The sequence below is a fragment of the Mesoplodon densirostris genome, chromosome 12 (genome assembly GCF_025265405.1).
Source record: "Mesoplodon densirostris isolate mMesDen1 chromosome 12, mMesDen1 primary haplotype, whole genome shotgun sequence".
Taxonomy (NCBI): domain Eukaryota; kingdom Metazoa; phylum Chordata; class Mammalia; order Artiodactyla; family Ziphiidae; genus Mesoplodon; species Mesoplodon densirostris.
In genome coordinates, this window is record NC_082672.1 from 22,468,874 (window position 1) to 22,494,370 (window position 25,497).

The following is a 25,497-nucleotide window of genomic DNA, read 5'->3' on the forward strand; positions in this document are numbered from 1 at the left end:
GGAAACACTTTCTAAACTTATTTCCTCTTTACTTCTAAGAACTCAATTAAATCTGTAGAAGGATTCATAACTTGATATTTGCCATGCACTATCTTTAGAAATATTTTGTAGTATTATATCTTATATGCTTTTTTTTCACACACACACACACTGTATTTTATTTTTACAAGAGACAAATAAACTGACACCAAGCATTGTAAATGGATGACCACAACAAAAGCAACAATGATTGCAATTACCAAACACGAAACACACTCACACTATGTCATAATATTGACATTCAGTCCAGGAATCCTCCACTGTAACAGCTCCTTTACTTTGAAGTGAAAATTGATTTGTACAGTATATGCTTTTTGATTCTTCAGAAAGCAGTATTTTAGAAAGTTTTTTATGCATAATAACCATTAATAGACATTAACAATCTAAAGAAGTTAATTCGTAATTTCCAAAAAGATCTTAGGTTTTAAAATAAAAGTAGTATCTGTGTTAATGTCAGGAACATTGACAAGGCTGAGAAAAGATTTTGCCTGTATTCAAAATTTATGTTAAAGAAACCCAAACTAGTAGAATTCAGAGTTCATTTATACATATAGTTCTGCTATCTGAGGTTTCATATTAAATTTTGTGGTGTTTTATGTATGAAGCTACGGACAGAGAATTTATAAGAAAACTATAACCAAATCTGTTTTTGCCATTTTTATGTATTTCATTTGCTACAGTAACAAATCCATTATCCAGTATATTTTTTAACTGTTGGAAGTATTAAAAATTGAGGAATAAGTGACACTTGTCTTTCACATCTGGAATCTAATACAAATAAATTTGTTTCATGCTTTCTTGTAATTATGTTAGTCAAACACATGTTTCAATTATTAGTGTTTCTTCTCTGTTATGGAGATTTATATAATGGAAAAAGAGAACATAGGGCTAGATAAAGATTCAGGTATAACGTATTGACAACAGAGTCTTATCGAGATTGCTGGGCTGATGTGCTTCCTTAACTTTATAAACCTAAAATCTGAAAAAATTTTCAAGTGACATTATAAAAATCTAAATGCTGTTTCATTGTTGTTGTTGTTGGTTTTAATCATTACATAAATCAATAGCTCTCAAACTATTTTCCCCATCTTCCTGCAGCTGTCTAGAAGTACCATCTGCTCTTGCAGGTGGACCAAATTCTAATCTCTAGTAAGGCTTGTCACACTGTCTGGTCTGCTTACTTACCATTTCTTTCTTAGGATCCCACTTTGAAATGGAATCCTTTTCTAAACAGAAGTTCCATACACTGAGTTTTATCTATTTATAATTTGAAAGTGTGGGGCTGACAACTTTGAACCTAAGAAGACATGAAATTGTTTAGAGGGAAATGATGAATTTCAAGGGCATTTATTGACAACTTAGAAAGAAAACCAAAACAGATTTTGTTTTTTGGAATATTAAATTTTTAACATCAGCGTGACTGCAAAATGTGTATGCGTGTGTTTTTGTGTGTATCTTTTAGAAATTCCTGTTATTTGTGTGGCGCTATTCTACTTTATCCAAGCACACCTGCAAGAAACAGAATAATTTTGTTAGGCTGGTTATCAATGCAATCAATGTTATTGCATCAGATCTTTGGTTTACATGGGACATGGCCTTCCTTTTTCTATGCAGAAACTAAAGATTGTTCATCTCAAGCTTATAGTAGTATACATTTGTTAGAGCTTACCATTATTAGCAAATTGCTTCTATAGATCGATCATGTGAGTATTACTACTGGGGAAGGCCATTCTAATTGATCTGTCAATGAACAGGGAAAGACTTCGCTGCTTCCTAATAAAATACAAGTGATCATGTTTATTTCCAAACATATAGAAGCAAAGAGGCTTTGTTATTCTAGCCAACATTTGCCTTTGTGAATGCACTTCAACATTTGCATATGCTGCTTGTGCTGCCTTCATTTGTCACTTGTTGTTAGTGACACTCTTGAGGTGTTTTCCAGTTATCTGATGCATGTACTCTCTAAGTAGATTTTTAACTTCCTTGAAAATCGATCCAAGTCTTCCATGAAATGATGGTTGAATTTTAACTTCTCGTTCTCTTTTATTTTTTCCATAGTTTAATGAAGCACCTAGAAATTAAAGAGGATTTACCTCATTTTAAGAAGTCTATTTATTACTCAGACAAGTTGCAAAATTTGTTAGGAATAAGGCCTTCTACCAGGGCCAGTAGTGACAGTAACAGATAGCTTGTGGAACTTTATAATAGGAGTGAACGTATAAGTAATTTAAAAAAATCTTGAAACAGATGATGAGTACTATGAGTTTAAGTTTATTTCTCTCACATTAGGAGCTCATTTAAGTTTTTATCCTCCTGTTCTTCTTAATATTAGTGGGAATCATTCGAAGGCAACACATGTACATTTAAGCATAATTGTGACTCAGAGTTTTTCTTATCCATTTTACAGTTCAGGTCTGAGAGGATCTCTATTTTCTTTGCTGAATTTCTGCCTTTTAAAAGGAGAACTTGTAGGAAGGGGGGAAATGTTTACACTTTCCCTGTTGTGAAGTGTAACCCAAATGAAGATTTTGATTTTGGTTAGAATCCTTCCCTTTCAGTGACTTTCAAAGGATATTACCTCAACTTCTTGCCTAGCGGGACAGCAATAAATATTTTATTTTCAACTTCCTTTAAAAAAATTCTTTCTCTGGTCTTTATTTGGACAAGTTTATGTGGATTAAGTCTTATTGCTTTGCCTCTGAGAGGATGTTGCTGGCTGAGAAAATGCCGCAGACTTCTCTAGTAGTGACCCAAAGTTACGGTATCAGTAAAAGAAAAAAATACAGGCAGAAATCTGTGTTTTACTCCTTTTTATATTTCTACAGTGTCTACATGGTCCCTGGCCCCAAAGTAGGTGATCACAAGTGATTCATTTAACAACACTCAGCAGATGTTGTTTTGAGCACCTGGTATGTGCTAGGTGCTCACAGAGTTTCCACCTCCAGAAGCTCTGGGTTTAGAAGAAAGGCAGATGTTAACGAACTCAGTGCAGTAGGTGAGGGTTTCCACAGAGGCCGGCACAGAAGGGGGGAGGTTGTGAATAACAGTGGAGGGAAAGAGGCATTCATTCTGATATTAATCAATCACTTGCTGTTTTCTAGGCACTGTTTAAGGTGTCCAGGCTACAGGGAGTAAACGAAACAATACTGCCTCTCTTGAGAAGTTTCTATCCTAGTGTGGGGGACAGATATATATCAACCTTCCTAGCACATATGCTTTGTGTGTGTGTGTGTGTGTGTGTGTGTGTGTGTGTGTGTGTGTGTGTGCTTTAGGTAGGGAGAGGAAAAGGAGTGGGGGCAGATGACATTGGAGCAGGGACCTGACCATTCCGGCAGAAGGAACAGCTGCCCTCGTAATAGTGTGGGCTGCATACATATACTTACGTGTCCCCTTGAAAGAAAGGAATGAACATTTTAAAGTGAGGAAGAGGGATAGCTTATTATAAATGGGATAATGTATCAGGCAGGGCATTTGATGCTTTATGCCATGTGTGGGCCACCAGGCTCCATACCTAGGCTTCGGCCAACCTGGAGGTGCCATTGGCCGGCTCCTGGTCCTGGGCACGGCCGTGGAGTTGGAGTGTTGCCCAAGCCCAGGCTGAGATCCCCTTTCCAGAAGGGTGCCCCCCCTTCCTCCCTACATCCTGACCCTATGCCTCAGCTCTCCTCCCACCCTTGGGTCTTGGCACAGGGAAGGCCCTGGCTTGGAAAGGATGAATCTGACCTAAAATTAAACCTGGAGCTATAATATAAAAAAAAAAAATGCCATGATTAGGTGTTTACAGTACGGAATCTTCAACAATTAAAGAGAAAAGGTGTGGGTGGGGTAAAAAATAGCAATACCCACACTCTGAAGTTTTTGAGAAAAACAGGAAACTAGTCTTTTTTAACCAGCAGTGCCCAGAACTGGTTATTGCAGAGAGGGTTGTTTTTCTAATGCATTGTGGTCAGTGCAGCTGTGCCAGAAGTAGATTTCTACTGTCATTATGACAGCTGTCTGTGGATTTCTTCAGCTGACAAACCTATAGAGAGGCAAGCATAATTATCAGTAGTAACCTGGTTATTATGGCCGGATGGTGCTTGGAAAACAATTTGCACAAGTCCTGAAAGCCCGTGAAAACACAGAAAATAAGAGCGTTTGACCACCAGGCAGCTATTTCCAGGAGTTGTGAATGACCCAGACCTGTGAACCATACAATAGCTTATTGTAGATGGACAGTTTGAATTTGGATTTTTTTTAAAGTTGCCAGACAACATTTGAAGGCAAGTGACATAATATTTTTTCTAATTTGCTCATTAACTCAAGCTCTACTTTCTAACAGAGTTTTAGACCTCTTTATTTTTTGCTTATATTTGCTGGTTGGTGGCAATTAAATATGATTTAAAAAGTAAAATTGTTGAAGTCATAGAGATGTTGTCTCTTGCTCTCAGAATCTCACAAATGCCCCCTTACTGCTGCATTTGTGAAATAGGAAAAATGATTAGAGAAGGGATTGTGTGGGCAATTATTGATTAGTTCTGTGTTCTTTTGAATAAGGTAAAATGCTTTAGAACCAAATTGAAAAAGAGCAGTTCCCTTTATCTGCACTTATTCGTATACGGAAGACCAGGTTAGTACAAACTAGTCACTGAGGTTTCCCCTCAGCTTCCTGTGTGGGTTCAGTGTTATTGGGGAGCCCCTCTAAACCAGAGCACTCCCTTGCAGTCCATTTCTTTGTGACATGTGGAGATGTCATCTTTTTAAGGATGAAAAGGGGTTGAGTAATAGAACCTAGATTTGATGGCTTATTGCATTTTATGGTCACCAAGCCAAGCATTTGGTCTGTGCATTGAAGGATTTACGCTTGTCTGTTTGCATCAGACTTTACAGTTATCTCTTTAATAAGTAAATTATGCTTCTCTCTGGTGAAACTTGTTTGCAGTGCTTGATCCAGGCGGTGTGCCTGGGCTAAGTGATGCCCCCTGTCCAGCTGACTGCCCAGTCTGCTCCAAAAGGGCAATCGTTACTGCTATTGATTTTTGTAGCATGTTGGTCGTGTTAGAGTTATTTGCAATGAAAGGGAAGTCAACTCCTTGCATCTGCCTTTTTGTTTCACTACAGAAGTACTGTATACTGACACTTTAGTCTCTTGGTGGCAGTAACAGGACTCAAGGGAGATTCTTTTCCCTCCTTTCTCTAGGGGCAGCCTGGGGAGCAGTAAGTGGACTTGGGGGCATGAAGGTCACCCTATTTTTAACTATTTGCAACCTGCTTCTTAGTGAAATGGGATGGGAGTACCTGCCATTTCCCCCTCACCAGCATGTGGCCAAAAGTAATGAGACAATGGTTGTCAAGTACTCTCAAATGCAGATGACAGATGTTTTAAAAAGTACCAGCTCTGGGCTTCCCTGGTGGTGCAGTGGTTGAGAGTCCGCCTGCCGATGCAGGGGACACGGGTTCGTGCCCTGGTCCGGCAGGATCCCGCGTGCTGCGGAGCGGCTGGGCCCATGAGCCATGGCTGCTGAGCCTGCACATCCAGAGCCTGTGCTCCGCAACGGGAGAGGCCACAGCAGTGAGAGGCCCGCATACCGCAAATAAAAAAAAAAAAAAAAAAAAAAAGTACCAGCTCTTACTGAGAAAGACAAAACAATAAATGAACCCAGCAAACAAACATGTTTTATCAGAATGCATCCTATTTCAAACACATTAAAATACTGGTTTTTAGCTGGGAAAACATAGCCCTGGGAATGTGTGATAATGTTGAAATGGCAGAAAAAATGGCTTTTTATTATTTTCCCTTCTTCTCTAGCATGGTGTATATTTAATATGTTTTCATATTCAGATTTTTTAAATCTTGAGGACTAGAAATATAATCTTTTACTTTTCAGACTTGGTAGAGCCTGAGGCTATCATTGACATTATTACTTTTAAATAGCCCCACTAAGCATATGAACAGAAAAAACACAGAGTAGAAATCTCAGTGGGGAGACTGGGGGAAACCATATCCATTCCTTCAGTAGAGCAATGAATGAAAATCCCAGTAGATCATGCAGCAATGCTGAGCGGTTCCCCAGAACTAATTTGGGTTTCTACCAAAGGGTTATTAAGATGTGTAAAGTATGTGTTTCTTAGCTACTAAAGGGTCCTCAAGTTCCTATTGTTGTTGCCCTCCCATTTTGTTTTCCTTGGCAATTGTTACGACAAAGACATAGTTAAAAACACACTGTACTCTTTTTCTGTCCTTCCTAATGCGAAGGTGGTGCTCGGAGGTGATGCCTGTTTGTGCAGGAGGCTGTGGCTGACGAGGCCAGTGTGTGATGATTAGCCCTTTCCTGAGGTGCACACATGGAGATTGTCCCTTGATGTCTTGCTGTCATCATTCCTAATATAGCCTGAAGCTAAACGGAGACTCGCTGTGTCAAGCTTGGGGCCAAAAGGTTTCTCCTCCGGGGACTGGGTGGACTGGGTGCCTGGGGTGCCTGACCCAGGCACCCCACAAGTGGAGCCTTCACTGTGGAGGGTTTCACAAAGGGACTTTACCTACTTTCTTTGGAGCAGCCCTGCTTCTCATTACCATCTGGGAAGAAAACCATCATGGTGGTGAGACTCGAAAGGGAGGTTGGAGATGCCTAAGTCAAACTCTTTCTCTTCTTAGTTGAAGAGAGGGCCAGAAAGAGGTTACATCCCTTGCCAGGGTCGTGGAACTCTTTGTGCCCTGATTAGTGGCTCTGCTTTCATTCTTTTTCACACAGACAGCATGGTAAGGCTTTTCCTGGGGGAGATGGTTACTTTACTACTAGTGAACTGTGAGCATTTCAGGAACTAGCTGACGTGCCTAGGTTGTCATTGGATGCTAGGGGAAGAATACGGCTACTGTTTATGGAAATGCTTAAGAAACAGGATGTGGCCTTGGTGGCAGGGTTTACATTCACACAGGAGCTTGCACAGTATGCTGCTCTAGGAAACTGCCGTGTGATCCAGGTGATACACCAAGTTCGTGCCACACCCTTTCTGCCTGCCATCCTCTCGACGTTTGGCTCTCCTGCTTTAAAATACATCAATGAAAAAACAAATGTCTTTCTTTGTAACGCTGAATAGTGCTGTTGGTTGTTTGCAGAATTTCTCTTAGTTGAGCATGATCTTCACAGTGCAGTCTGAATGATTTGTGTCATAATCACTTGCTTAAACACATCAGGAGCACAGTCCACAGGTAACAGAAAGTTACTGCAGCACAAAGGTTAGAGGGTTTCTCAACTTTGGTGCCATTAACATTAGGGGATGGGTAATTCTTTGTTGTAGAGGGCTGTTCTGTGCATTGTAGGATATTTTCCAGCGTCCCTGGCTTCTACCCACTAGATGACAATAGCACATCCTCCCTGGTCATAACAAGTAGAGATAACCCCAGACGTGGCCCTGCGTCCCTTGGGGGGCAAAATCACCCTGGTTGTGAACCCCTGTAGGCTAACAGTCAATCTTGGTAGGATGGCGCATCAACCAGACTGAAGCAGGTTGTCATTAACAACATACAGCTTGACTCTAAGAAGCCAGAGTCAGAAGTAAGGATTGGGAGGGTTAAATTACTAAATAATGAACATTCCTAGTCAGTGAATAGCAACCTAAACCGGGGATTTCCCTTGCTGGCTTGTGGCAGGAATTCCCTTTCTCTTCCTCTCTACCGCCGCCCTCAACTGTAGGACGCTCCCTTTTCAGGACTGCCCTAGCTTCCGATTCACTTTCTCTTCCGCTCTTCTGCCATGTCTGTCTGTTGCCACCAGGGACTGGTCCACCACTGCTGCCTCTGCAAAAGCCTAGAGCCACTGGGATCTTCCAGCTGATGCCGCTGACCCATCACTCTGATCCTGGGGAAAGCGCCTTGGTATTCTTACTTCATTATTTACTTGTTAGAATTTTACCTAGATTTTTATGGCCCATGTAGGGAACCGTGAGGAGGAGTTTCGTATCCTATGGACGCCAGTCCGCAGTGTGACTATTTTTTTTCTAATAGAAGCTATGCCATATAAGGTGAGTAGGCCCCAGAGTCCACTTATTACATTGACTTAGGCTAATTCTCAATCAGGTTATATAAACTTTTGAAGGCTAGCCTGGAATGCCAACCACTATTTGTGACACTGGTTCCAGAGGGACACATTCCAAATTTCAAATAGTAGGTTTAAAAGCAAACTTTTAGAACACAACTTACTTTAAGTGGGAACCACTTTGGCAGGCTGGCAGATGAGGTGTAGTAGTCCAGCTTGCACCTGTTTCAAGCAAGTTCTTCCCCCAAACCACAAAGAGACCCTCAGATAGGCAGCTCAGAATCTCCCCCTTCCATTGGGACTGAACCTGCTTACCCTAAGTCCCAGACTTGGCAGGCAGACGAGCTGGACCAACTACGGTTTGCTTCTCTGATGTGGAAAAAATAGGCATCTGGCAATCTCCTTGGATTCCATTTGGACATGCTTGTGTGTATAATCTCTGCCAAGTGAACTTAGGCTGCCAGAGTTTGCCAAAAGAGGAAGAGAAGAACACCTTAATCTATGGGTTGAGATACTAAATGAAGGAAATCAATAAGAAAACAACTGGAATCTTAGCAGGTCTAGAAATAGTAAGAGAAAGATATATGTTGTGCAAGTGTGCAATTAAACTAAGGAGAGTTTGGATTAATTAAAAGATAAGTACAAAAAATTACCTTATCTTTGTTTCTACATCAAATCACAAACATTTACATCAAATTTGTCAAAGATAGGGATGCTTTTCATTTTAGACTAGAAACATCCAATGGAAAAGAAGGCTACTCCAGGACTTGAAAGGGTCTTCCAATTCTGATAATCCCATGGTTTTTTTTCCCTTTCCCTCTAAATTTGTCAAGTTGCACACATTAATAATGTTAGACTGAGTGATAAATCTATGCAAACTAGAATATAAGAATGGTAGCCAATGACTTCTTTGGGGAAGTTTCTAAAACACCTATACTGATGATTTTCAAGTTAGATTTTCAGGGTATCCTGGAACATCTAGAAGTTTTGAAAAAAGTATAGTTGTGGTGGATTTGACATGTGTCTGTTTTAATCACCTCTAAATTTGAGGCTTCAGATCATGACAGGAGGGATGCTTAGACCCCAACTTTTAAATAGTGTACATTTAGAAAAGAGTTGCCTTACTCAAATACTATTACATAGCTTTCTGATTACACAGCATGCCTTTTGTTTGGAATTTACACAGTAACAGTCTGTTTACAGTGTCCGTCCATCACTAGCCCCTAAGTTCCATGAGGACAAGAACCATGGCTTTGGGAGTACACAATTTTTTGTTGAATGAATAATCGAATAAATGAGGGGAAAAATTAATCATGAACATTTTATAAGAAAAGCAGACTACTTTTTTTATAGAAAAATAAAATATAGAAATTTTCCAATAATGAAGTTAAAACAAAATTGAAAAGAATGTCATGTAGTGAAGTTTTGTTTCCTTTTTGGAAATTTTTGGCTTTTTTTAAGAACAAAGAAATATTGTGTTTTCTAGAGGAGAGCATGGCATGCCGTCCAAAATTAATCTAGTGGAACATGGGCATATAAAGTCCTCTAAACCTATCAATTTTAGTCTTAGTTTATAGTAATAAACACTTTTTAGTGCCAGAGTAAATTAAGACAATGATCTGGGTAAAAGAATACTCTTGAGCTGTATAAGATTTTGATTTTGTTGCCAAACTTAGAGCAATGACCTTCATTCTAAGCATGAAAGCCTTCCATCATCGTCGTATAAAGACCTGATTGACCCACCCAAAACTCTGTTGCCATGTGGTTCAGTAGTACCAACATAGATAGTGAGTAATCAGGAATGGTTCAGTATATTAAACTTTCTTTGGTTTGGCACTGATGGTCCATTTGTCAGATCAAAATCATGAGTAGAACTGAAAATTGAGTGCAAGTAACTACAGGGTACTTGGATTTCTTCAACTCAAGAATCTTTTTATATTGCCACTATGTGTACCTTTTCAAGAGCATTGGTTTAGAGTCAGACTCACTGGATTAAAAAGCCATTTTCAGCACTTACTGTGAGGCCATGGACAAGTTTCTTAAACTCTTGGGGCCTTAAGTCCTCTCTAAGGAAGGTAGTAATGGTACCTGCCTCATAAAAGATTTAATGAGAAAATACACATAAATCACTTAGTACATTGCTGGAACACAAGGACTCAGTAAATGTTGATTGTTTATATCATTCTATGTGATGATTGTTTCAAACTCCATTACTATTTCTAGATCTTTCATTTTCTTAAGGTTTTCAGTAGTAAGCCCAAACTTTTAAGCTTCCTTTTTATGGAAGTCAGAGTCTAAACAGAGTCAAGGCTGCCAAAACTATCTGCTACATCTTATAAAGAGATAAGATAATGCTTGTTTTATGTGTGTGGGCCTCCATATGAAAGAATCACAACCCTAAATCTTGCCAGACCGAGGGCAGGTGGATCCCACTCTTGGCTGGGAACCAGAATCCTATTACCAGGCCTTTTTTATTTCAGACCTGATAAAGATGCTTCCTCTGGGTGATTTTTTTTTTTCTTTCTCATCTCTTATTTAAAACATAAAGACCAAGGGAGTTGGAAACCTATAAATTAAACTTATAAAAGAAGTACAAAAGTGCTTCTATTAGTTTTATGTTTCCCAGAAACTGACTTTATAAATCATTTTCAAAGTTCTAGAGAAACTCTTTTTTCCTGAATTTTTCATCACATGAATGAAACTGGGTTTCCATTTATAATCATGAAACACAAACCATCACATGAACATTAATATGTTTACCTTGGTAAAATTTCTTGTTTACTCTTTTTAGGACTTCTTTTTCATGTAGTGACTTTCAGGGTGCGGATCACTGAGGGGCATGCCCCCGGCCTGAGCAGGATGAGTTAGTCATGAGGTACCAAGAGTGTGGGATGTCAGCGGACCTTGTAGGGGGCTCTTCAGAAATCTTCCTGGTACACTCACCGGGAACTTGTGATTGCCAGGTTTAGGAATTGCCTCCTCTTTGTCACGAGCAATTTCTTTCATCTTGCACAGTTTAAATTTGGTTTTGATATTTCCCGATGGAAGTTGTTATTATTGCATGGAGTTAAAATCTGTTTTAAAATAAGGGATTTAAGTGGATCATCTGTAAAGTTGTGTTCAGCTTGAAAATCCTATGATCAGAGTTCACCGCTTTGCCTTTTAGTAGTTTTACTTTTAAGATTTCTCCAGTTGTGTGTGATTTCTTGCTGATTCCTTTTGGTTCCCCAAATCAATAAATCAGTATTAGTAGTTAGTTAATTGTTGAGAATTTGAAATTTTACTTTAACATGGTCAAGTTTTAATTATGTCTCTCCACTGTGTCTAAAATGTAATCTTGTTAGAACACTTTTTTTTTTTTTTCAGGACTATAGCTTTTAAAAGGTCTCCCAACTTCAAAAATTAAACATGGTCAAATATCTTCCATTTTGGAAGTAAACAAACAAGCAAACTGAAACCAATAATATTAATGGCTTTTCTAGTTCATACGTTATCTATCTCAACTGCATCATGGTTTTGGCCACCTGCTTTAGAAAGGAATCTCAGTAACCTCTTAATTTTGAAATTCAGTGAAATCTTTTAGGTCTTTGCCTTTTTCTTTTTTTTTTTTTTTTTTACCGATTTTTGATTTATATTTGACACTGTTTATCATTCAATTTTTTCTCCACTTGGCTCTGTGATGCTGTGACCTGGTACCCACCTCTGTTCTCAGCCCCTTCCCACACTACTCAGTTTTTGTGGCTTTCCCCAAAGTGCAGCCCTTATGCTTCTTCTCTCTGTAGCTTCCCAAACCGTTGACAAGGCCCATTGTTTCAAGTATCACCCTAGATACCGATGATGCTAGTGGTCTTCTAAACTGGGTTTTCAGCTTACATATTCTTGTGGGGTTTTTTTTGTTTTTGTTTTTGTTTTTTTTCAGTACGTGGGCCTCTCACTGTTGTGGCCTCTCCCATTGCAGAGCACAGGCTCCGGACGCGCAGGCTCAGTGGCCATGGCTCACGGGCCCAGCTGCTCCGCGGCATGTGGGATCTTCCCGGACCGGGGCACGAGCCCGTGTCCCCTGCATCGGCAGGTGGACTCTCAACCACTGCGCCACCAGGGAAGCCCATTCTTGTGGGTTTTATATCTATGTGTCCCGCTGTCTGCTTGGACATTTCTATCTAATATTCTTAAGGCACCTCAAACCTAGTTTGTTATAAAACGGAATATACTCTATTTCCTCTCAAACTTGGTTTTCTCCTTGTTTACCTGACAAGCTTCTGCTGATTACTCCAGGTCCATTTCAAATGTCTCCATTCTCAGCCCTTCCTTGATCCATACACCTCACTCTCCTGTGGGCCCTATTGTAACTTGTACTACAGTACTTTTCATCCTACCTGCAAGCCAGGTTCGTTGAGATCAGAAAACACATTTGTGTGCCTTCGGATGCAACACAGTGCCTGGTGTGGGATAGATACTTAGAAAATGATTGCTGAATATGTTAACAGGTGACAGAAACTGCAAATTATAGATATTGAGATAGGAAACAAAATTTTTATTTCACCAGACAGAAACGTTTGTAAGTGGTAAGGTATTTTCTTATAGTTTTATAGAAAACGAAACCTTTGTTGATTAGATGTAGCTCCTAGGACTTCAGAAGGGAAGAGAAGCCTATATTTCCTTCCTAGACTCATGGTCGACCCGGTACTTGCACTTGGTTTGAATGGAGACTCGTTTATGGAGTCCTGGTAGCAGGTGTAGTTTTTTGAGTGGTTTTCCCAGCTATTTCAAAAAGCATCTGGATGCGTAGAGCAGAGCTCAGCTATCTGCTGGGAGAACATTTAGGTGCAATTTTTTCCTAGATGCACTTCCTCTCCACTTACTTTTCATTCCCAAATGGGGCTGTGTGGGTCAGGATACGGGGATGATATATAAGCTTCTGTTTACTTAGGCAGAAAGTAGTGAAAAATCACGGTTTAATTTACAGGGTGCTAACCCCTGCTCCATCCTCCCTCCCTGCCCCCATACACACAGATAAAATTGTGTAGCTGGGTGGGCTAGTCACACCCATTTAAAATCATCTCTAAATCCACTAATATTATCCTTTGGTACCAGTAGCTTCATCACATTGCATTGAAGGAGTATTAAAAAAAAAAGTTTGTTATCAGAATCTTTATGTTGTTGGGATCAGCTTCTAACTAAATGGAACAAGTATAATATTAATGGATTAATCCATGTGAATTTTTAAAATAAGAGGTCTTAGCAGTGAAGACTCATCTCTGACTGTCCTGTATTTAAGATTAAGTTCTCTGCACTGTGATACTGGACCACTGCAGAATTATGTTATGTAACTATTTCCCTTTTGGCATTCATAAAAACAAGAAATATGTCTCCAGAGGTCATTCCACATTGAGCAAAAATTTTAAATACATGAATAAAAATTCCATCTGGCTTTTTTAATACTTCACATAGATTTGTCTTTTTGTTGTATTTTGTAGCCTTATACTGGCTTGGTAGTCTTTTATGAGGAACAACAAACAAAACATCCTGTTTTTATAATATCCAGCACAAATCCCAGTGGAATTATTTCAGAAATAGCTAAGGTTCTTCCTATATCAGTTAGCAGTTTTTTGAAATTTCCATTATTTAATGTTTCTCTTCAAAGTCTTGGAAGTGTAACTAAAACAAAATTGATTTGTGTCCTCAGGCAACGAAGTCCTGCTAAGTATTAATTGTCCAGGGTTTTTATATTGAGTTTGAAGATAACAGAAGAGCAATGGTGACCATTTTAAACTGCAAATATTTGTAAAACTCTTTTTGATCTTTTTTTCCCCTTCCATTTCATGGTTTCATCTTTTTGAAATTCTACAGGATTAACTTTGCTTATGTTCAAATAAGTTAAAATTGAATAGAAAAGATATTTTTAAAGGGTTGCACTATGGCTTTAGGACTGGTAAAAGAGCCAGAACGATGATTCAGAAGCTGAAAATAACTCTACATTTTATGAAATCAAGTAAAACTCTGTACCTTGGCCTTCCCCACACCAGATTAGCAAGGAGTTGGAAGTTATTCTGCCCCCAGCATGCCACTAGGGATGACTAGCTGGGCTATGACAACCTGCCGCCTAAATGGAGCATGTGCGGCTAGAAGGATAACCCTGACATACTGGGTGGATTAGAGCTGAGTGACCTCAACTCATATTCATTTCCTCGGAAAGGAAAGCTCACAGGGCCCTTTCTGTTCTAAGGAGTGTTTATGCAGTGTGGGTTCTCACGATGGCACCCAGTCACTCCAGTGGCCTACGTGTGCCATGTTTCCCTGTGATGCTTGCTTCCTTGAAAGGGCTTTGGTTCATTCACAACATTTATCCTGGTCCTGAGGAAGCACATTTTAAGATTACAGAAGGGAGAGTGGTTGATTAATTTTTCTTTTACTTTCTTACAGATTTTTCTTTCTTACTTTGTTTTCTGTATGCTTCTATGCAAAAAGCTATACAATAAAGTGGGGAGGAGAGAAGATAATTAATTCCTGAATGAACTCCCACTTCTGTTGAGCAAGTAGGGTAAACTTTTCCAGGTAGAACATTCTAGGTCCAAAAGCTGAGTCATCTTTGTGACAGAGTTTGATGCCTCACCGTAAGTTCTTGTTACTCAAAATGGGACTCTATGCTGTGTCCTGTCAAATAAATAAAACTGTCAGGTTATCATTAACATGCAGTGCTTCTCTAATTAAACAGAATTGATGGGAAATATCTGGGAGGATATTAGCAATGGAACAGTGATGTTTGCATTTAAATGATCTTAATTACCCCTTAGACTTAATGCCCTATTAAGATGGACGGGAGAATGTCACGTCTCACTTAGCCCTATTGTTTGAGACAGTGGCTGCAAGCTGAAAAGGACCAGAGTGCATTCAGTTGCATTGTGATGTCTGCTTTTGCAGATAGAAGGTTTGGGAATGTATGTTCTTTGCTGTTCTTTCTTTCTTTCTTTTCTTTTCTTTTCTTCTTTTTCTTCAAAGGAAATTAAATCACATCCCTGACAGGAGAGGGTAAAATCTCTGAGCAGACCTCCCCAGTGCTTGGAATTCACAGACTCTACCCTGTCCCAGTTTGCTATTATCCTAAGGCAACACACTCCCCTGCCGCTCTTTGCGTCTTTGGCTGCTCGCCAGCCTCCCAGGGCCTCCGGCTTTGATGTGAGGAGCAGGCTGTCCTCGGGCCAGGCTTTTGTTGCTGCCCTGGCCTGGGCTTCACTCACCCACAAGGCCAGAAGGGATGTCCTGTCTCGCAGTATACATTTCGACAGCCCAAGTCATCATCAGGGGTTTCTAACCACCCCACCCCCGAGGCAGAGAGAGCTGCCTTTGTGTCACCACAAGTGGCTGCCCCCAGCCACTCAGCTCGCTCTGTTGGCTTTTGCTGCCCGTCCTCGGGGGAGGGCCTTTCTGCCTGGGGGAAGACACCAGCTCTGCCAGGTTGGCTGTCAGTCTGAAGGGCCTCCTTGGCAGGGCTCAGGGGAACCGACCCGACGAGTTGAACAGCTTCCTCTGGGGACAGTGAATCGACCTTCATTTGATCTAGGCCTGGCAGCCCGGGTTAGTGAGGACATCAGTTCTGGCTCGGGGAAATCTCTCTTAACTGAACCTATGTCCACCATGGTTCCAGGCTTGCAGTTAGAAGTCGGTGCCATTGTAAATTTAACTCTTAAAACTTCTGGTAATATCTGTGGGTAATCCTAAAAGTAGGTGGATGCATAAACACAGAGGATTACAAGGAGAGATACCAGGGAAGAAACAATGGGGCTATGTCTTATGACTAACCAAAAGGCCAGATCCAAGCCAAAGGGAGCGGGGAGGGGAGAGAGAGAGAGAGAGAAAGCGAGAGAATATTTCTCATCGATGAACTGTCTTCAGAAGGGCCAATTCGATTCAAATAGAAATGGCCTTACAAAACTGAAAGCAGACCATATCTCATTGTAGTTTAGATGGCACAGTACCTTGCCCTGGATCTTCATAGGATTAGTAATAGCATCTCCCACAGAGGGGGGTTTTCTTGCTTCTATTCTAGTAAAACCCACTCCCCAAATATACCTCTTTGCCAGCCATTATTTATTCATTTGTATTAAGTTTTATAATCTTCCAAGTTTTTTGTTTGTTTGTTTTCAAAAAGTAAATTCTTTTCGTAATGAGAGTGTATTACATTTTTGGCAGCCAGGTATGAAAGAGATTATTAGCTCTTTTTCGCAGTAGATGGGGAGTGCAGCCTGAAGGATCCCATGACCTAGTCAGGGGAGGACACCTGAAAGGGTTCAGAATAGAAAGGGGAAGAGATTTGTAGAAGATAAACTTCACAGTCTTATTAGGGCATGCCCGTTTGCCTTCTATTTAGTATTTTGCAACCATTCATGGGTAACAGTTAATTTAGCAGTCTCATATTAATCTTTTTTTCTTGTCATTAATGAGGATATGCCTGAGTGGATTAGTGGGGCGTAGGGGAGAGTAGTGGGGGAGTAGGTAACCAGCCGTGCATCCTGAATACCAGGGCCTCATTTAGCACAGCTGTAGTGATGAATGGATCTTATGTTCAAGTTTCAAGACTTTGAACTTGCAGAGTTTTGTCATAATCTATTACCTAAATTCCATCTTCCAGCAAGCACAGGGAAGTTTTGTAGCACAGAAACATAGAAGGGACAGCAGTTGTGGTTAAACCATAGTCATGGCATTTAACATTCATGTGAAGTGTAATATTTGCAGGTAGCTCACGTATCATTTCTTATTGTTTACGATAAGGTGATAAGGTTGGCAGTGCCAAAGACAGAACTGGAACTCGGTGTGATTGTTGACCTGCCTTGGGAATGCTAAAACGTACTGTTTCTCTTTCAAATGCTCCGTTCCCTCCTGCAGCTTATAGGTATCCTCATCGCCCTGTAATTTTCTTTAGTACAAATAGTGTGGAGTTTGAATTTTCATGTTTATATTGACCCTTGCGATCCTCTGTTGCTTTTCAGTTGAATCCATTGGACAATATAGCTGACATACTGGGGGTTGATGGGAAAAGCCCTCTAAGGAGATTAAAAAAAAAAAACCCAAAACCCTAAGATATAATTCATGAATAATTTCATTCTGTTTCTGGATGTGTTTTCTTCCCATTGTCAGCCAGCATGGGAGGAAAGGGAAGAATAATGCTGGAGCTGGGGTGTTGTGTGGGTATGTGCCATCCAAAAGTATCTTCTTGGAGAAAAAAAGTGTTTATTTTTATAATAAAAGTAGAATTCAAACACTCTGAATAACAGAAAATTATTGATTCTATTGTAGTGAAAAGTTATATCCTAATGCTGTTAAAATCATTCATCATTAAAGACATCAGTTAATCAAAGGCATATACTGCATAAATATATATACAAAAATGGTAACTTTGTGGTACCAGGCTTAAACCTATCAAATGTCATTAATAACTCTTGATGTTGCCAGTGAAGAAAATTTAAGACTAAAGCAAGATTGCCTGTTGCTTCACTGTCCTCAAACAGCATTGTAATTCCCAAACCTACACATTTTAAACAAGGTCAGGAGTTCCCTTCACCTGGTTAAAAGTGAATTCTGGTTAACATTTCTAATGATCATGTCTACAGCCACAAAGCAGGTGACGTAGTTTTCTCTTATTGGAACTCCAGGCACATAGCTCCCTTCAAGAATTGCCTTTTCTGGTCCTGCTGTTTCTCTATCCACATCCCCCCAACCTGGGGCCTGACCAAGTCCAACCTGCTCTTTGAAGCCCCTTGCCACTATTCTAGCCCTGACTGAACTCTTCCTGTTTTCAATTCCTATTATTCTTAGAATCATTAGCGCACATTTTAGCATTTAGCACTTAATTTTTTAAAAAATCATTTTTTATGGGTTAGCTCAGGGCTAATCATATGTACTTTATTATCTCCTCTAACAAGCAGCCTAGTGTTAGGTACCTTGCAAACATTCTTAGTTGTTGATTATTATTTCCATTGCCTGGCAGTCAGTAACAATTGTTATAGACTAGAATCTTGCTTCTCAAAGTGTTGACCTCAGTTGAGCATCAGCATCACCTGGGAACTCCAAGCTGGACCCCACCCAGACCTGTAGAATCAGAATCTACATTTTAACAAGCTCCCCTGGTGACTGATATGCATGGTAAAGTTTTCATTGCCCTGTTGAGGAAGGTCCCTCTCCCTGGGCGTGGCAGAGATCCCATGAACCTTCAACTAACTTTTACTTTCTGCCAGCATTGTATTTAGGTATCCGATTGTGACAGAATGGAAACTGCGCACTCTTACTGTAAGAATGAGCTTGTAAATGTGGTCTTTACATAGAAACTGTACCATTTAAAAGTGGCCAGAGGGCTTGTTTAACTATTCAGGACCGTATTTGTGCTCTGATTCAAGACAAATGCTAGATCCAAATCATTAAAATCCCTTTAAATGGCCTCTTTTAAAATTTCAAACTGAGGAGCAAAAAATATGATTTCCTTTTTCTTAGTTACCTTTTTTTTGCACTTGAAGTGCTTACACCCACTCAACTTGCTATTTTGAACTCTGGGAAAGAAAATTTGTGGGCATCTTGCAGTCTTTCAGGAAACAAGGCTCGGATTAAATATTTGCCACATTTTCTCCGTGTTTCTTTCTTCAGGGAAGTGGAGAAGCACATCATTCATGCTTTCACTCAATTTGACACAAAGTGTGACTTTCTAAGTGTGGATGGAAAATGACTCCTGTCCTTATTTGTCTACCTTCACACAGATAGATATTCCTGGCTTTTCCCCTCCCATTCCTTCTATTTGTCCTTCTCTTCCCTTTCACCGTAGTGTCTACAATTCTTCATATACCACATAGATTTCATAAAATATGAGATTTTTTTAAAGACTGTCTAGGTCCATTAAATCAAGGAAGATAACGTGGATTTAATTATGATGTACAACATTATGTAGACTAATCTCAGTCAAATTCACATTTAAAATATTTAATTTTAAGTCATTTACATTCCCTGTTGGTTTTTCTCTCTCTGTGAATACACACCTATGTCGCGGATAGCAGAAATAAGAGATATTGGTCAAGATGGAGGGAAAAGAGGGTATTAGGTAACCTCAGCCATTCAGCTTTGTTTTGAATGAACTCAGGGCTTTGTCTTGTAAATACACTAAGAAAATAAAGTGGTTGCCAAGGCTATTATTTTGTGGTGGTTTTGTCCTTTCCAGACAACTTCATTTCATTTTCGTTGAGGCAATTAAGATGTTTTATTTAGGATAGGGCTTAAAATACTTGTCTTCCATTTAATCAGTGTTCACCTACATGTACAGGATATTATTCAGGGGACCTTGTGAGGAACTAACACAATTTAGTAGCTGAACTTGAGAATGAGGTATTTCCAAGCAAGTGAAATGGAAATGAGGAAAGACACAGAAGGAGGAGACTTGTAGAATGTAAATGTTTATTGAATAAAAAAGTTAAAATGTAACAGAAGTAGAGGTGCATGATAATATACTAAGTTTTCTTTACATGGGAAAACAGAATATTACAAAGATGCTTATATATGCGATTCAACACAATTCTATTCAAACTCCTGATGAGAAATGTTTGGGTATGGCTGAATATGGAGGGTAGAAAATACACTTAATCAAATAATATAATCTGGGAAAATGGGTGAGAATTTCTTAAGTATATTTGTGCATACAAGGAAATATCAAGGAATATTTGAAAAAAAAGAGACTAGGGAGTAGAATCAAGACCTACTGTGGATTCAAACATACTATAAAAAAATAACAGTAATTAAAACCACCTAACACACACACAAGTTCATGTAATAATGCACATGAAAACTATATAGCACAATGCCCATCACATAACATTTATTAGGTCTGAACAAACATTCCCTTTTAAATATGTAGATCAACATTACAAAATGAGGAACCAAGAAATGGACCCATAATAATACAATATACACAAAATATAATGTAGCAAGTTTAGTAAACAGCATTGTGGGAGAATGGGCTTGTCAAAAAATCTTTGAATATATACCTCACACTGAGGATCCAAATACACACCAGACATATTAACTGGTTAAAATCTAAAAACAAACTTAAAAACAATTTGTAGAAATTTTAATTTATACATATATTAAAGGCCATTTAAATTCATAAGAAAATTAGGACATAAATACAGTCAAATTATGTGAATAGAATAATGTAAAATTTTATATTAAAGATGAAACAATAAAATTATCTTAAAATAGGAGACTATGATCACCATTAAAATAAAAAAGCAATCCTAAAATACCATTTTATATTAAGTAAATCACCAAACAAATTTAATCACATACAACGGTGAGGAAGTTTAGTGAAAGTAGAATGCTCATATTGCCGGTGGCTTTATAGGTAATTTCAATCTCTTGACATTAATATGGCTTTTTATGAAGTGCATAAAAATATTTATACCCTTTGATTTAGTAATTGTATTTCTGTTAGTATTTTAAGGAGAAAGTTGTGTTTCCAGTGTTAAAAATAAATGAGAACATCTGAAATACTCCCACATATAGGAATGATTAATGAAATGACTAAGTAAGCATGTTAACTATGGAATGTTATATGGCTGGTAAAAATGAGAACTTTGTGAATTACATGGAAATATAGTATATGTTTATGAAGTGTTAAATGAAAAAAAGTAGAATGCCTAATTATGTGTGTTATGAGAGCATCTGTGTGAAAATATGCTTACATGGGGACCAAATAAATACTAGATTAGAAATTTTTTTAATGAGAATAATTGTGTTTGAGTCATGGGATTAAGGGTGTTTCTCTGGTTAAAAATGTCTTCAATGTTGTTATGTATTTATGACTAAGTAAGGCAGCTGTACTAACTGAGCGTTAGGACACTGTTTTCTAACTGTTATTTTGGAGCTCTGCTAAAATATGCCCAGACGTTTTGGGTGTGTAAGAGTCTAAGGTATTCCCAGTCTCCTATTCTCCTTGGCCAGTTTTTCACTAAGTTTGCAGAGAAGTGAGTTGACTGTAACTATGCTGAAGAGGGTGGTATGGCACCTGTGGTGTTTGTGGGTCTGTTCTCACTCACTTTGCACCCACTTTCTTCCCTTCCTAAACTGAGAAGCATCTTTAATGTCGTTGGTGCTCAGTAAACTCCTGCTCAATGTTATTGAACTTTCGCCTACGGGAGGCAAAGAAGCTCTGTGATGTAAAGGGGAAAATGGTAGAAGAGTAGTCAGGAGACCTGCCTTCCGGCTGTGTGACCTGAGGCAAGTGACTGTGACCTTCTGGGCCTCAGTCTCATCCTCAATACAAGGAGGGTGCTCCACAGCTGCTAAGCTTTAAGTACCAGGGCTATAAAGACATTACAGTTCACAAGCTTACTCCAGGGTGTCATTTACTCCTTTCAAGGGCAGTTTTGCGTGCTCCTAAAAGAGCTAATTTACTGTGTTCACTGTTGCAACAGCACAGACAGCTAAAGTGTTCCCGGGAATGGCCTGGTCAGCTCAGGGGGCATGGTTCCTGTCTACTACATGAGGAACCATTCAGCCAGAGAAAGTCACTCTAATCCTGCATTGTAGGTACACCTACTTATTATACAAAAATGACTGAAACACACCAATTGGTGACAAGCATGATCAAATATTAGCTAATGATAAATTACTCCATTGTTTAGACTATGTACCTGACTGAAATACAAAGTTCATATGTATTTAGACTTTCTGATGGAGCCAAACTACCACTGACTGAAGTGGTTTTTTTTGGTCTTGCTTTTCTTTTTTCCTAGCGTGGTGAGGCAGGCAACAAAAACAAGTTGAAGGCAAGGAGGAGTAGACGCAACTGCTTTCATCAGCTTATAAAGTTGTTTTAGGTAGGTACTACTGTATGGTATAAGAATTATAGGGAACCAGCCATCATCTCTCAAGCGTTAGTTATTTCCAAGGAAATGAACATTTCTAAGGAATGTTGTATCACGGTTTGTACACATGAAGCTCACTTGTTATACAGGCAACATATCTGTACCTTCCGTATCAGTTAAGGGTGGTCATTTAACTGATAACATCCATACAGGTGACTAACATATTTTGTACTTATTGCTTTTGAAGCTTGGTAGGAAGTGCCCATGCCAACTGAAAAATTCCTAAATAATTTGAAGTCACTGACCACTCAGATAACCATAGTTAGATTTGAAACTAGAGCATACTTGCTATATTGTAGGTGAAAAACCTAAATAAGATATTGGCTTGGTGGCTAGCCATGAAATGGTGCAAGACATGAGGCAAAAACTACATAATTGAAGAAAAAAGTACTTTACGAAAAAAATGAACAATGACAGAAAGAAGGATTGTAGATCTAGACTCTTATACAGGTCAGTTTCATATTATACATTGAAAAATCAGTGAGAAAAGGATTCTTAAGAATCTTCAAGTCATTCTGCATCATGATGGGATGTGCCCTAGCTTTTTCTTGGAAAGTGACTAACTTAAACAGTATGCTAGCACAAAACCATCATGTAAGAATCCAGAGATGATAGGAAGTTAGTTACCGAACATCATTTGAAAGCGCCTTTGTAACACTTTCATAAAGGGCCTGTAAAAATACCAAAAAATATTTTCACAGCTCTAGATGCTCAGCGTGCAAATTATATACCATTTTGCGTCTCATTGTTTAGGTGCTATATTTGTTGGTCCAGTGTAATTAAAATAACCAAACCATTTGACATTTGTCTTGTCATATTTATGGCAAGAACCCTAGAATAATAATTAAGGCTGTTTATCATTGTTAATGAAGAAGCCATTTGAGACCATATCCAAATGAGTTTCCTAGATAACTATTTCTTGAATAGCAGCAAGACTAGAATCTAGACATTGGTTGTCTTGGAAGTGAAAACGTATTTCCCATGGCTACCATGGGTTTCTACTTGGTATAATTATTGCAATTTGTCTTCTCCATTGGTAGGAACATTTGTTTTGTTTTGTTTAGTTGGAGCATCTACCTTCAAATAGTGGGAACAAATCTATTTCAGTCTCCTTTTTTTACAACTGAAGTAACTGTCAATTTTCCTAATACGTGTCGTGAGACTAGGGGAGTGACAATATGTGGCTAATTCCAAATTGCATAAATAATAAAAAATCATGTATTTATGCCCTTGCAATAGGTTTTTGAACTTTCACTGGAATATAGTTGTGTCTGATGTCCAGGGACTTTAAAATTACTTAATCTACCCTGGGGGGGACCTGATTCAGAAGTAGCTGGAAGCTGTCCAATTTTCTGTCTCACTCTTCTGTTCTGCCTCCCAGAATCCCATTTATCTTAGGTTCTATCAGTTGAGATATAGCTTTCCTTCTCTAAAACTTTCTCTTGGAGCTAAGATAGCAATTTAATATTTGAGCTTCATAAAAGGTACATCTACTGGTAAAATGAATAGAATTAACTGATATTATTTATGAACTGTAATTAAGCTGTTTATGGATTTTTAGTAAACACTTTCTGTGGGAGACAAGGTATAACATTCTAAGAATGATTTGGAAATTTATGCTCGTGAATTCTCTCCAAATGATCTGTCTGGGTATTAGTTTACATGCCTCAACAGAAATTGCCTGTACCTAGGGCTTAACAGTTTTAAAGAACTGCAACCTACACATTTTCATTGCATCAATAAATTAATAAGAACCAATGAATGGAATTCCAAAGTAGTCAGTTGCATCTTTTCCTCATCTCTGATTTTACATGTCCTAACTGACATTATGTAGTCACCACTTTCGTATGCCAATCAGTACTGAAAATAAACTCTTCTGCTCTTGCACTTAGTTATTTTATTGCTTTTTCTATGCTTGAACATTCTTTTTATTTCCAAACTGGAAAATTTAATCTAGTTGCCAGATGCTTTTGTTGTTTTATAGTTTTAAGTAGCACAGTAACTTAGGAGAAGATATAATAATAATAATCTTGCTTTGATTTCTGTGTTATTAATGTATAGATCTTATAATGCTGCTCTGGTTTAAATGCAATTCTTTGTTGTGTTTTTTTTCTTTCTTCATTAGGTGGAGTCTTTGAATTTTTTAAAAGACGATGGTAATCAGATCTACTTGAAAAATTAAGTGAATTGATTTGTTTGGAACACTCTTTTACCAGTTCTTTAACATTTAACCACTGGGTAAGTTGAGTCAAGTACTTTCTATGTGGTTTGATTTCAAAATTATTGGAAAGATCTCTCAAGCAAAATATTAAGCTTTATGTGAAGTTTTGACAGTAATAATTTGAGGACCTCAAAACCTGTGAAAGATGTCTGGGATGCTATCTAAATGAAAATGTTGATAAGTCTTTACCACATCGGCGGAACTAACCTGATTAGAAAAAATGGGAAGATTAGAAAACGTTGTCATGTACAGTTTGAAACTAGATCCCTTCATTTACTGTTCTAATGATTATTTGCTTGTTGTAATCTTGAGGTAATGTGAGACTATCGAATTTTACTTTTAGTGAGATACATGTAATTGTACTGTATAGTATCAGATTCAAATCTAAGGTATAAAGAATATATTGAGTAAATTAGTAACCCTCCTTATTTTATTTCTTTTTTGGCTGCGTTGGGTCTTCATTTCTGCGTGCGGGCTTTCTCTAGTTGTGGCGAGCGGGGGCTACTCTTCGTTGCGGTGCGTGGGCTTCTCACTGCAGTGGCTTCTCTTGTTGCGGAGCACAGGCTCTAGGCGCACAGGCTTCAGTAGTTGTGGCTCTCAGGCTCTAGAGCGCAGGCTCAGTAGTTGTGGCGCACAGGCTTAGCTGCTCCGCGGCATGTGGGATCTTCCCGGACCAGGGCTCGAACCTGTGTCCCCTCCATTGGCAGGCGGACTCCTAACCACTGTGCCACCAGGGAAGTCCAGCCTCCTTGCTTTAAACCATTCTCATTTTGCAGAAAGCTTAGTTTCTGTGATAAGAATAGAAATCTTAAGGACTTGCTTAATCCAGCTTCCTTGTTGCACTGTGTTGCTTTGGAACGCTCTTGAGGTAGAGAATTCTTAACCAGGAAGAGTTTAGGCTTTTAGCAAATTCTTGGCACTGCCAAGACAGAATTTAGTGGGAACAGGACTTTGGCTACTGTTAAAATGTCAGTGTAGTAAAGCCTGTTCTGTCAAACAGATTTTTGACATCAGAAATCTAAATGGTACTGATTTTAGGGTTTGGTAATTTTTGTTTTAATCCAGGCAGACTCATGCTTTAATTAACTCTTTACACAGTCACAGAAAATTTGGAAAAAAATTTGTATTCCTAGTCTAGGTCACATGATTTTAGTTTCTGAAATACAAAATTTTATTCATGGTTCTAAATTGTGCATCTCATTACTTTATTTCCCTCTGGATAAACTAGAAGTATTTAAAAATATGATGAATGATGGTAAATAAGAGAGGAAAGTGTCTAATCATTCGGGGAGCAGACTTCCAAACCAAACTAGTAGTGTCT

The 25,497-nt window shown here is 38.8% G+C and overlaps 1 long non-coding RNA gene across 1 annotated transcript in view; it reads left to right on the plus strand.

Annotated features, from left to right (window-relative positions):
* The window catches only part of LOC132499751 (uncharacterized), a 127,038-nt gene that overhangs the window by 83,939 nt on the left and 17,602 nt on the right, over positions 1-25,497 (plus strand). Inside the window, exon 3 of the long non-coding RNA XR_009533937.1 lies at positions 24,081-24,193. This is a non-coding gene — a long non-coding RNA (uncharacterized LOC132499751). The remainder of the gene's footprint in view (positions 1-24,080; positions 24,194-25,497) is intronic.